At 44.8% G+C, this 14,291-nt stretch overlaps 1 pseudogene; it reads left to right on the forward strand.

Moving 5' to 3' along the window:
- The window catches only part of LOC119863158, a 91,981-nt pseudogene that overhangs the window by 18,748 nt on the left and 58,942 nt on the right, over positions 1 to 14,291 (forward strand).

The raw sequence follows: 14,291 nt of genomic DNA on the forward strand, positions 1-14,291 counted from the left end.
ACTACCTGCTTCGTCTGAGGAACCAGGGCTTGGCACACTCTTCCATTAGAGTGCATCTCACAGCCATCTCCACTTTTTACCCACCGATCCAGGGCCAGCCGGTATTTTCTCATGACATGACAGTCAGATTCTTGAGAGGCCTCGACAGACTCTTCCCACAGGCTACGGACTCCTGACCTGCAGTGGGATCTCAACTTGATCCTCTCTAGGCTCATGGGCCCACCCTGGGTTCCTGCTCCCTTTCCCACCTGTCATGGAAGGTTGCTTTCTTGGTGGCGGTAACATCACCGAGGCAAGTCTCTGAGGTTAAACCCTTGACCTCAGAACCACTGTACCCGGTCTTCTACAAAGACAAGGTTCAGCTGAGACCTGACCCCGCCTTCCTGCCAGAGGTGGTATCTACCTTCCATATGAACCAGGACATCTTCCTCCCGGTGTTCTGTCCCAAACTGCACAAGACCAGTGGCGAGAGGCATCCTCATGCACTGGATGTCCAAAGGGCCTTGCCATTTTACCTAGACCATACCAAGCCTTTCCATAAATCAACTCAGCTCTTCATCACCACAGTGGATAGGATGAAGGGCTTTCCAGTGTCCTCGCAGAGGATTTCCAACTGGATGACCGGTGGCATATGGACCTGTTACGATCTGGCGTGGGTCCCGCTGCCGCCAATTGTCAGAGCCCATTCAACTAGAGCTCAGGCATCCTTGGTGGCCTTCCTGGTGCACATCCCTATCCAGGACATAGATTCATAGATTCATAGATACTAAGGTCAGAAGGGACCATTCTGATCATCTAGTCTGACCTCCTGCACAGTGCAGGCCACAGAATGTCACCCACCCACTCCTATGAAAAACTTCACCCATGTCTGAGCTATTGAAGTCCTTAAATCATGGTTTAAAGACTTCAAGGAGCAGAGAAGCCTCCCTCAAGTCAACCATGCCCCATGCTACAGAGGAAGGCAAAAAACCTCCAGGGCCTCTCCAATCTGCCCTGGAGGAAAATTCCTTCCCGACCCCAAATATGGCAATCAGCTAAACCCTGAGCATATGGGCAAGATTCACCAGCCACATACTACAGAAAATTCTTTCCTGGGTAACTCAGATCCCATCCATCTAATATCCCATCTCAGGGGATTTGGCCTATTTACCCTGAATATTTAAAGATCAATTAATTACCAAAATCACATTATCCCATCATACCATCTCCTCCATAAACTTATCGAGTAGAATCTTAAAACCAGATAGATCTTTTGCCCCCACTGCTTCCCTTGGAAGGCTATTCCAAAACTTCACTCCTCTGATGGTTAAAAACCTTCGTCTGATTTCAAGTCTAAACTTCCTGGTGGCCAGTTTATACCCATTTGTTCTTGTGTCCACATTGGTGCTGAGCTGAAATAATTCCTCTCCCTCTCCTGTATTTATCCCTCTGATATATTTATAGAGAGCAATCATATCTCCCCTCAACCTTCTTTTAGTTAGGCTAAACAAGCCAAGCTCCTTAAGTCTCCTTTCATAAGACAAGTTTTCCATTCCTCGGATCATCCTAGTAGCCCTTCTCTGTACCTGCTCCAGCTTGAATTCATCCTTTTTAAACATGGGAGACCAGAACTGCACACAGTATTCTAGGTGAGGTCTCACCAGTGCCTTGTATAACGGTACTAAAACCTCCTTATCCCTACTGGAAATGCCTCTCCTGATGCATCCCAAAACCGCATTAGCTTTTTTCACAGCCATATCACATTGGCAGCTCATAGTCATTCTATGATCAACCAATACTCCAAGGTCCTTCTCCTCTTCCGTTACTTCTAATTGATGCGTCCCCAATTTATAACTAAAATTCTTGTTATTAAACCCTAAATGCATAACCTTACACTTCTCACTATTAAATTTCATCCTATTACTATTACTCCAGTTTACAAGGTCATCCAGATCCTCCTGTATAATATCCCAATCCTTCTCCGAATTGGCAATACCTCCCAGCTTTGTATCGTCTGCAAACTTTTTTAGCACACTCCCACTTTTTGTGCCAAGGTCAGTAATAAAAAGATTAAATAAGATTGGTCCCAAAACAGATCCCTGAGGAACTCCACTGGTAACCTCCCTCCAACCTGACAGTTCGCCTTTCAGTAGGACCCGTTGCAGTCTCCCCTTTAACCAATTCCTTATCCACCTTTTGATGTTCATATTGATCCCCATCTTCTCCAATTTAACTAATAATTCCCCATGTGTCACGGTATCAAATGCCTTACTGAAATCTAGGTAAATTAGATCCACTGCATTTCCTTTATCTAAAAAATCTGTTCCTTTTCAAAAAAGGAGATTAGTTTGGTTTGGCACGATCTACCTTTTGTAAAACCATGTTGTATTTTGTCCCATTTACCATTGACTTCAATGTCCTTAACTAATTTTTCCTTCAAAATTTTTTCCAGGACCTTGCATACTACAGGTGTCAAACTAACTGGCCTGTAGTTACCCGGATCACTTTTTTTTCCTTTCTTAAAAATAGGAACTACATCTGTAAAGTAGCGACATGGTCCTCTGTCCACACGTTCACAGGGCATTATGCTATCACTCAGCAGGTCAAAGGCGGTGCTGGGTTTGGCAGAGCTGTCTTGCAATCTACATGTCTGTGAACTCCTACCCACCTCCAGGGGTACTGCTTGGGAGTCAACTAATATGGAATGGACATGAGCAAGCACTCGTAGAAGAAAAGACAGTTGCCTTTTCCATAACTGGTGTTCTTTGAGATGTGTTGCTCATGTCCATTCCATGACACGTCCTCCTTCCCCACTGTCAGAGTTTCCAGCAAGAAGGAACTGAGGGTGGGGGGAGATAGCGGTGCTTCTTATACCACACCATGCTGGCGCCACTCCAGACGGCACCACAGCCAGTCACCTATGGATACTGCTAAGGGAAAAACTTCCAGCACCGGTGCATGTGGTGAGCACACACATCTAATATGGAATGGACATGAGCGACACATCTTGAAGAACACCAGTTATGGAAAAGGTAACTGTCTTATCCTCAATGGCGCAGCAGAAGGAAAGGGGGACCTTTAGGTTTTACAGTGAGGAAATTCAAGGCTGTGGTGGTTCTATGTGTTGTTACAGCACCTTTAAGATCTGGACAGTGGCAGTCAGGGTTGAACCTGGGAGTGCCAGGGGGCTGGTTTGCAGTTTATAACCAGGACCCATTCATCCTCTTCTACCATTGAAGATACTTGAATTTCCATAATTATGTGGTTTTAATGAGACTTTAATTCAAGAAAAATGTCTGGAGAGGCAGAGAGAAGCAACCAGTGCTGGGGATGCAATGCATCCAGAGCTTCACCCCACTGTAAGCTCCTTCCCAAAAGCTCACAGGATCCATATTCTCCAGAGGATTGTTGCTCTGAAGTACAGGGCTTTGCAGAGAAGGGATAACCCAAAGTGAGTAAAATAGAGCTGATTTTTATGTTGTCCTCTTCTAATTCAGCCCCTGCTGAACTTGGCACAAGTACTGAGCGGCTCCATTCGGAGGAGAGAAATTACCTCAGGAAATTAAGAACCTGTCATTTTCAAACCTGTTCAGCGTGAACCAAATAATAGAGTGATGCAAACAATGAGGGGGGAACACTGAACCTGCCCAACCCACCTCTATTCAGACCTGTCAAACCCAACCCAGCCTTACAGATTCCAATAGCAACACTGCATTGTGAGTACTGTGTTGTGAATGCAAAGGTCATGATATTGAGCCATGCTGCCCGTGAGGAACATAACCCTGCTGTGCAAGTAATGACGATACCTAGCTCTTTTCAACAGCAGAGCTCAAAGTGCGTCAAAACTCTCGTTTATTCAGCCTTACAATGCACCTGTGGGCAAGAAGTGCTTATAGTCCCATTTTTTGCTGATAGGGAACCGAGTTGCAGACAGGCTGAGCGAGTTGGCAAAAGTCGCACAGGGAGGCTGTGGTAGAGCAAGGAACTGAACCCTCATTGCCCATGTCCCAGACTAGTACCCAAACCACTGCAACATCCTAAGTAGTTTAGTTTTGTAGAAAGCCAAATCTGGCTGGGTTTGCCTACCCTGGATATGTAACCGCTCTAGGAGATCCAGATCTTCCACAAGCCAAATTTCAGAGCCAATGCAGTGGTACCTGCTTTTGACCTATGACTGAGATGGATACAGACCAGTAGATTTCAGGTCAATGTTGCAATGGAACTTTTTCCAGGAGTTATAATTTTCTCTTCTCTAAAAACACAAGATGTCCAGTAAATCTTGTCTCACCCAAAGGATTGCTGTTTTGTTTGTTGTCATCTTGAATTTACCCATCAATCTATTTGACAGACATAGATTGGGAGATTATATTAATTCTGCAGTGTCTGTGTTTTTCCATTGAGTCTCATACACCCACCACACCTGGCTCTGATGGCCTCCAGGGCACGCTACAAGGGCTAGTTGTTGTCTTGATAATACGCCTTTCAGAGAATGGGGCAGGTGCTGGAGGTGGATTTAGGAGCTGATGGCTGGGAGAATCCTTTCTGGCATTGGGTCAATTTGTAAATAGTTTTGTTTCATTATTTATTTATGAGAATAGATTTATTTTTGGGAAATTAACTAAAGAATGTGCTTGAATTATTTAATGTGCTGGTACCTGTAGCAGTTAAAAAACTAAATGACATGTAGCCAAAGAGTCTCTGCTCTTTCCAGAAAAGTGCAACATACTCTTGACACACACATCTGGTTTTTTTCTCCTTCAAGTAAATATTCAAATGAAACTTTGTTTCCTTTCAGATGCATTCTGATCTCTGCAATCCTGAAGAATTCCAGCCTGTAAACCCAACCCAGGAGTTTATCTTTCCTCCTGAACTAATGGTAGGAAGTGTTATTCTTTTCTGATTTGTCTCCGTTTACATGCAAATGTTGTGAATGATCCAGCATTCAGATTTACAACATGATAGAAGTCTGAAATGGAAAAGATTGTTGGACTAAATTCATCCTCAGTGAAAGGTGACTGAATCACACCAAGGATAGAGTGTCATCCAGTCCACTGCCCTACCAGTGCAGAAATGTACCTTAGAGTGAATTTCCTGTCTAGGTCACCTAGGCTATGTCTACATTACCACCATAAGTCGACCTACACTACACAACTCCAGCTATGTGAATAAGATAGCTGGAGTCGACGTACCTTAGGTCAAGTTACCATGGGGTCTACACCACATGGGGTCGACGGAAGAAACTCTCCCATCAACTTACCTTACTCTTCTCGTCAGGGGTAGAGTACAGGGGTCGACTGGAGAGCAATCTGCTGTTGATTCGGTGGGTCTTCACTAGACCCGCTAAATCGACCACCGGTGGATTGATCTCAGAGCATCGATCCGGGCTGTAGTGTAGATGTAGCTTTAGAAATGACAGTGGGCTCCACTACATCCCTTGGGAGTTCATTCCACAGCCTAACAATCTCATAACCTAGACGTTTTTCTTTGTATTAAGTCTAGCTTATCTGTTCTCAACATCATCCCATCATGTCAAGTCCCTCCTGAAAAACTCTGCTTTGGGGAGCCACCGAGGAGTTGCAAGTGCCCACGAGGTGTGTACAGGATAGTAACAGCCATGAAGTTACTACATAGCCCTTTGTTACACTGTAAACTCTGGGGTGACAATTTCCGCACAGCAATCTCGTCCTATACACACAAGAGTCTTTATTGAACCCAGTTTGATTAACGTCATTGTGGCTGTGTTTAAGCTGTAGGGTGCCAAATCGTAATTAGAGAGCTGCTGAGAGGGACAGGAAGGAGAGGAGTCTGAGTTCCAGGGCAGAGCTGTGGTGCAGATTCTCCAGCCTCTTGAAGCACCACTTCCCCTAAGAGCTGAGCTGTGAAGGATGGCAGAAAGGGACAGATGGGTAGGGGAAATAGAATCACAGAAATGTAGGACTGGAAGGGACCTTGATAGGTCATCTAGTCTAGTTCCCTGCACTGAGGCAGGACCAAGTATTATTTGATGCATCCCTGCAGGTATTTGTCTAACCAGTTCTTTAAAACATCCAATGACAGAGATTCCATAACCTCTCCCTGTACTTTGTTCCAGTGCTTAACAGCTCTGACAGTTAGGACGTTTTTCATAATGTCCAACCTAAATCTCCCTTGCTGCAATTTAAACCCATTACTCCTTGTCCTGTCCTCAGTGGTTAAGGAGAATAATAGACATGGTGGGGTTGGGTGTGCAACCAGTGCAGAAGCAGCAGGATGGAGTGGGCAGTGAGCTGCTCCTTCCCTTCCCTCTTCTGGTTCCTGCTGGGTCCCAGTGACCTCAGTTGTGGTTTGTTTGTTTTTACTCAACCAGTGGGGTTCTCCCTTGCCACCCATTTCTGGGTCATGAGCCACTTAGGCCTGGTCTGTTGCAGGGCCATGGTAAAGGCAGAGGAGTAAAGGGAAGGAAGAGAGGGGTTTATTGGAGGGCCATGGAGAAGAACTAGGAGCTATTGGAAGGTCTCAGAGGGATGGAAGTAATCCAGGAGGGAGGAAGTTTAGGCCATGCTGGGAGTCAGGAGAGAGAAGGAGGAAATTGGGAGAGCAAAGGAGGAGTGTCCACACCTAAATCAGTCTGCGCAGGCACAAAGCAGTTAGGATTGCCTTAGTTCAGAGGAGAGGTGAAACTTTAGCTCAGTTGAAGTGGGTGGCTCTTGTTTCAAATCCCAGAAGTTGTTTGTTTGTTAATTGCTTAAAATGTTCCCAGACTTTGGGCTAGTCTACACTGGTAACGCTAAAGCATGCCGTGGCAACACTAAACCACCTCCACAAGGGGCGTAGCTACCTGCGTAGGAGCATGGCTGGTGCATTGTCTACACTGGCACTTTACAGCGCTGAAACTTGCTGCACTCAGGGGAGTGTTTTTTCACCGCCCTGAGCGAGAAAGTTGCAGCGCTGTACATTGCCAGTGTAGACAAGCGCAAAGTCTAAATGCTGGAGTCAACAACCATTTCATGTACACAAATATTGACTTTGGGCCTGCCAGGTTCAGGTGTATTGTTTGATTTGTTCCAGCATTACAGAGGTGATTAACCATTATAAGGTTGGTTTGGTTTTTAAACCAGTTGATCCACAATGCATAGCTTGTTTGCTTTTTTTTAGTTGCCTTCTATTGTAGAGCATATATTAAGCAAGAGAAGTGGTTCTCAAATTTTTGTACTGGGGGACCCCTTTCACACAGCAAGCCTCTGAGTGCGATCCCCCTTATAAATTAAAAGCACATTTTTTATATTTAACACTATTACAAATGCTGGAGGCAGAGTGGGGTTTGGGGGTGGAGGCTGACAGCTCACGACCCCCCATGTAATAACCTTGTGACCCCCTGAGGGGTCAAGGCCAAGACTATAACAGGGTTCAAAAAGGAACTAGATAAGTTCATGGAGGATAGGTCCATCAATGGCTATTAGCCAGGATGGGCAGGGATAGTGTCCCTAACCTCTGTATGCCAGAAGCTGGGAATAGGTGACGGGATGGATCACTTGATGATTACCTGTTCTGTTCATTCCCTCTGGGGCACCTGGCATTCGCCACTGTCGGAAGACAGGACACTGGGCTAGATGGACCTTTGGTCTGAACCAGTATGGCCATTCTTATGACCACCTGTTTGAGAACCCCTGAGCAAGAGGCACCTGTGTGTCCTTAAACTGGTATGATACGTGTCCGGGTGTAGACACTTAAAACGCTGCAACTGCCCTGTTGCAGCTGTGCCACTGTAGCACTTCAGTGTAGACATCACCTACTCCAATTGGAGGAATTCTACTGTTGGAATAGGCAATTCACCTCCCCAAGAGGTTTTTCACTCCCTGAGCAAAGTAGTTATGCCAGCCTAATTTTCCTACTGCTCCCTGACCTGTCTTTGAAAGGCATGTGCCTGAGAATGCAAGGGTTAAATGGACCACACCTAAAAAGAGAATAGTTCACAGTCAGCGTTCACAATTTGATGGGTCTTAGCTGCAGACAGTTTGGCTCCTTGCTCAAAAAATCCCTTGGCAAGCTACGGAGTGGTTGAACTGCCATTCAGGATGGGGTATGTAAAGTATGTATATGATCTTGTAAAATGTGAAACCCATTAATCAGACAGAAATACAAATCCTCATAAACTGCTCAAGGACATGAAATTGACTAATGGTTTGTACACATGGTGGGGTAATGTGCTCTATGGGGGTGTGATTTCTAAAGCACTTCGTTAATGCACATCACTTTAATGGGTGCTTTAGAAATCACACCCCCATAGAGCACATTACCCCGCCATGTAGACAAGTCCCACCTGAGTAACAGATTGGCCTGTGCATGTGTCCCTGGCATGAGGAGTGGCAGAGTCAGTAGCAAAAAGAACATGAGTACTTGTGGCATCTTAGAGACTAACAAATTTATTTGAGCATAAGCAGTAGCAGTTGTTATGGGTTAGATTAAATTTTGTTGTTATGGGTCAGGCATGAGCACCAATTTACATTCAGAATAAATGTAAAGAAACCATTGTAACTAGGTGTCTGAAACAATAGCAGTAGCACCCAAAACATAGTGTGATGGAAACACAGGTATGGTCGAAGGAGTTTTACATACAGGGGCTGGGGCTTTGACAGGTGGTGGAACTGGTTTTGGTCAGTGTGCATGAGAAACACACAGCCTGAACAAGCTGGCTGAAAGAGTTTAGTGCTGTGAGTGAGAAAGCTGTCTCCTGTTTTTGCTTCCTCCTACATTCAGAAAAGCAAGACTTGGTACACTCCTTGCAAATAAATAAGATTGCATCAAAAAAACTACAGGCCCATTGGAACAACCTACAGGGTCTCCAGCTTTGACTAGGCACTCAGTTCAAAAAGGGGAAATGAAAAAATCTTTCACATATTGTAGAGACTATTTCAGATCAGAGCAGCAGCTCTGACCATCTCGGATTGTGTCCTGCTACTACCCTGATTTTTTCATATGCCAGGTGAGATTGTGGCATGTGAGGCAGGAAATTCTAATTGCCCACAGAAACCAGATTTTGACAGGCACTCTCCTGTCCACTAGGCCTCCCTGCCTCCTTCCTGTATTAGATAAAATGGCTCTCTCTGTGGGGTGTAGATATGGCTACACAGTGAAAGGACACTATGTACACTAATATGCAGCCCATGATATGTTTTATTATCTTGATCTTTCTAACTTTCAGCCTTGCAGACTCATCATGGAATCAAGGAGTTAAGCTGGCTCTTCCTTTGTATGTTGCAATGTCAGTTATAATGATTCTGGAGGCAACACTAGGCCCTTGCTTCCACCTGTACAACCACAAGAACTTCAAATTATGCTCCATAGTGTGGCTCTCCATCTTTCCAGACTACTGTACCCCTTTCAGGAGTCTGATTTGTCTTGCGTATCCCCAAGGTTCACCTCACTTAAAAACTACTTGTTTACAAAATCAGACATAAAAGTACAGAAGTATCACAGCATGCTGTTACTGAAAAATTGCTTATTTTCTCATTTTTATCATATAATTATAAAATAAATGAATTTGAACATAAATATTATACTTACATGTCAGTGTATAGTATATAGAGCAGTATAAACAAGTCACTGTCTGTATGAAATTTTAGTTTGTACTGACTTCACTAGTGCTTTTTATGTAGCCCGTTGTAAAACTAGGCAAATATCTAGAAGAGCTGATGTACCCCCCTGGAAGACCTCTGCAAACCCAGGGCTGGTGCAACCACTAGGTGAACTAGGCGGTTGCCTAGGGTGTCAAGTGGTTGGGGGCAGCCAAAAATGCGCTCCGGGGAGGCGGTGGAGCGGAGGTGAGTTGGGGAAGCGGGGCACGGGGAGGGCTGCCTGCAGCAAGAAATGGGGGGGGGCAGTGTGCAGGGGCATTGCTCCGCGCCCCAGCTCACCTCTGCTCCACCGCCTCCCCGGAGCGCGTTTTTGGCTGCCCCCAACCACGTGGTGCCCTAGGCGACCGCCTAGTTCGCCTAGTGGTTGCACCAGCCCTGGGTTTGCAGAGGTCTTCCAGGTGGTACATCAACTCATCTAGATATTTGCCTAGTTTTACAACGGGCTACATAAAAAGCTAAACAGCTGATTGGCACCACAAGCCTGGGAGGTGGGAAAAGCGGAGCGGCGGCAGCATGCTCGGGGAGGAGGCAGAGCAGAGGTGAGCTGGGGTGGGGAGCTGCTGCACGGCTCCCCAGGCAGGGGGGCGGGGGCTGGGAGCTGCCGCGGGGGGGGGTTCCTCCTCAGGGCAGGGTGGCGGGGGCGCAAGATGGAAGTTTCGCCTAGGGCGTGAAACATCCTTGCACTGGCCCTGTGCATAGCCCCAGGGGTACATGTACCCCTGGTTTAGAACCACTGCTCCATAGCACACCTGTGCAGCCCCACTGTCACCAAAGGAGTTGCTCAGGTGTAACAGAATTGGAAATTAGTAAACAATTCCATTGAAGTGCAAAATGGACAAGAATCCAGTTCACTCCCTCTCAGCTGTGTTGGCTCATCATGTTTAACAGGACTAAAAAGCAACACAAAATGATGATAGTCAAAGTCAGATTTGTCTTTGAATACTAATAGATCAGCTTAGTAAGACTTTGCCTTTTCATATAGTCACTTTTCAGAGCAGAACCTTATTGGAACTGAAATTGTCCCTTGGGGACCCTAAGCCAATGGGATTTCACCTGGCATTCTCTTGTCAGGTGTGACTGAAACTAAACCTTGCTGAAATTCAGTCATATTTGGAAAGGAGGGCATCAGTCAGCACGTAGCACACTGAACAACAATGGCGTACATTTTGCTAAAGATACCACACCAAACCCTTTCTATTATGTAAAGCTCCAAGGGAAATTTAATGCCCAGGGAGAGAAGGTGACAAAACCTCAGTTCTTAAGATGTAATCGCTTTGCTTTGGTTGGTCACTGAACAATCATAATGGAGGGAGCCTTTGCTGGCAATTAAAGTAGGAGACTGTACGTCAAGACATTAGGTTCTGTATTACCTACTCGTTATGCTGCCCCAGGCAAGTCACTTATTCGCTTTGTGCCTCAGTTTCCCTATCTGTAACATGGGGATAATTAAACGTACCATTGTAAAGCTTGATGGGAATCTCAGATTAAAGACACTATTTAAGTACCAGGTATTATTATTGGTTATTTTAAAGCATTTTGTTCTACTTTACGCTGGTAGACAAATACCTCTGTCAGCCCTGGAGTGCTTAACCTCTGTCATTTCCCCTACAGAGAATGGCTCAGGAACAGCAAAAAAGAACTCTGATTTTCCATGGGGAAAGAACAACATGGATTTCTCCCAGTAACCTCAGGGAACTTCTGGAGCTGAAGGCCATGTACGCCAAAGCACCTCTCATTGTAGGGAACACCAGTGTGGGTATGGAGGGTCTGAGGGCCTCTTGTCATTGTTACTATCCAGTTGAAGTTAATGGAAGTTGCAAGTGCTCAGCAGTCCTGAAAATCAGGCCTTTGGTGCCTCAAACTGGGCATCCAAAGATAGGTACCCAAAATTAGAGGCTCCTTTTGAATTTTCAGGTCTGGATAACTTTCCCCAGTTCACATGGCACATCAGTGACACAAATGGGACTAGAACCCTGATCTACTGATTCAATGGTCAGATGTCTATGCCCCTCCCACTGACTTCAGTGAGATGGCTTGCATGGAGTAATGACCATTCACATAAGTAAGAGTTGCAGAATTAGGCCTTCAGTTAGACAGAACACTACAAGGATGACAAAGGACATGGTCCATATTGAAAGGACAAGGGTAGGAACTTCTATGCATCTTACTGGGTTTCTCAATATTATAGATAGATTTTATTGTTTTGGTGTTATAATTTGAGGGAGTAAAGTCAAAAGAGCAGTAGCAGAGAAGAGATCAGGATGGGAAAAGTGATTGAATGAGGGGAGTCTTGAGAAAGGCTTGGGATTGAGCATTTCCAGTGTAGGTGTGTAGTGCACAGGGGAGAGTATTTCAGAGGTACTACTGGGGTGGGAGTGTAGGGTCTGAACCCCTTCCTTCCCAGGGGAAGTGGTGCAAGTAGGTAGAATAAGAGCATGTCTCATTAAATGGAATTCCAGCCTGAGCTGTTATCTGTGAATTTGTTTACATTGTGAGAGTGAAACTGAGTCCAAAAAGATTGAGAGACTTTAATTTTCAGATCCCCCTGTGCTCATCAACAACAGAAACTTTACTGCATTTTTATTTATTAATATAGCACCCATAAAGGTGATCACAGCATTTCACAAACCTCTAAAATGGTGGGTTCTTGGGAGCTTGCAATGTAGTCTAAAGGTCTGATCCAGTGCCCAGTAAAGTTAAAGTCCGTTGATTTCTGTGGGCATCAGTCAAACTCTAAATTAGCTGCATGGCAGGGCTGGGCATGGAGTATGAGGGAGGAGGTTAGCATATTACTACAGATATGCACAGCTTGTTAACTCCTTTTTTAAAATATATTAGGCGGGAGGTCGGTGATGGGTGTCGTAGGCATAGGAGGGGATGTGGGAATAGGCATAGAGATGCTGGTGGGAGAAGGAAACAGAAGAGTTATGCAGCTGAGCTGAGTTGGTGGCGTGCAAGATGGAAGCAGGAAGTAATGGGAGACTAGGAAAGAGATGGAGGCAGGATCACAATTCTGTGGGGTTCTAAAGCTGAGGTGAGGAATATGAATGTGATACGGAAGGAGACAGGAAACAAGTGCAGGGAACTGAGGAGCTTTGCAGAGCACTAGGAGATACTTTTGCTGGCAGCATATTGATTAGACCTGAGGGGTGCAGCATGAAAAGCAGAGAGTGCAGAGGGGAGGAGAGTGAGGACCATGGAATGGGAGAGGCAGCACGATGGACACTTTGAGATATTGGACAGGAAGAACCAGCAGGATTTTGCAACTGCTTGGCCATAGGAAGAATACAGGGAGTGTAATCCCATGTGACACTAAGGTCACAAGCCCTGGTGGCAGGAAGGATGGGGGTATGTTTAGTTCTTTAGATACATTCACGGTTCTGGAAATCTAAAACAGCTGTTTTCTTCTGTTTTTCTTCAGTCTCATTATAATTTTCTGTCTTCAGGACTTGAGATGAAACTTGATGGTGTTCATCATCCAGTTATCATCCAACCCACTAGGATTCCAGATCTGCATGTTGTGAGTAATATAAACAATGGTAAGTCCTTGATTTGCCTAAAAATCCTCTTGAGTTATGTGTTGTTAGACACCATAAATGATGAGAATCTTTGATTCACATGTACATGAAACATTTTATTTTCCAGCAGTGCTCAGTACATTAAGACCACTATCCAGTCTGTCAGCCTACCTGCCATATGGAGATGGGGAGGTTCAAATTCTGAGACTCTGCTGCCATAAATTTCTTTGTTCAAACCATCTTTCACTCATTTTTCTGCAGGAGAGGAGAATGTGGGAGGGTCCTGAGTCTGATAGAGTTTTTTCAGTTGGTAGAAATCACAAGGTTCTTTCATTGTTAGTCTGGCAATGTCTACAATCTATATGGAGATGCTCATGCGTAGATCTTTGATCCAATATGCCAAAAGATTTTCTTTGAAGCCACTGAGCCAAGTTCTCAGTTGGTCCAAGCCAGCATAGTTCCATGGATGCTGATTTACACCAGCTGAGGATCTGGTCCGTTATGTCACATCTTAATATGTAACATGGAATTGAATCTGTAGCAAAAGTATGTGATGCACCAGTTTTTCCTGGAGGCACTGGACAGAGCTGTTCATAAAAATCAGACAAACTGGGATTTTATTGCAAATGATTGTTTCCCTATTTGCGTTTCGCTTAGCTCTGGAATTGACATTGAAATTGTACTGATAGATGAATTGAAATTATAAGTATTTGTAAATCACTACACCACACACGTTCACACAACTGTCCATTTAACTGTCACCTTTTATCGAGGTCCACATTAGAGGATGTCCTTAATGAAAGAAGGGCTTTTTACAAACACTGTAAGCTTCCAAAATGCTCTACAAATCTCTGCTAACACAGAGCCTGATCCAACATCCATTGAAATCAATGGCATTGTTTCCATTGACTGAAATGGGTTCTGGGTCAGGCCTATGGGGCCAAATTCTGGAGTGTTTCAACAGTTTTTACTCCATCTTTAGCCCTACTCAGTCAGACTGCTATTTGCCTCATGGGAAATTCGCCTGAATAAAGATCTCAATATCTGGCCCAAAGAAAATTACCCTGTAGATTTGTGTGTGTGAAATATACCTAATAAAAGCTGACTATAGAAGCAATGTTTCCGTGATCAGGTTGTACAGTTGTGATCATTTAAAGTATGATGTTCCTATTTCACTATT

Source organism: Dermochelys coriacea, chromosome 11 (assembly GCF_009764565.3).
Source record: "Dermochelys coriacea isolate rDerCor1 chromosome 11, rDerCor1.pri.v4, whole genome shotgun sequence".
Classification (NCBI taxonomy): Eukaryota; Metazoa; Chordata; order Testudines; family Dermochelyidae; genus Dermochelys; species Dermochelys coriacea.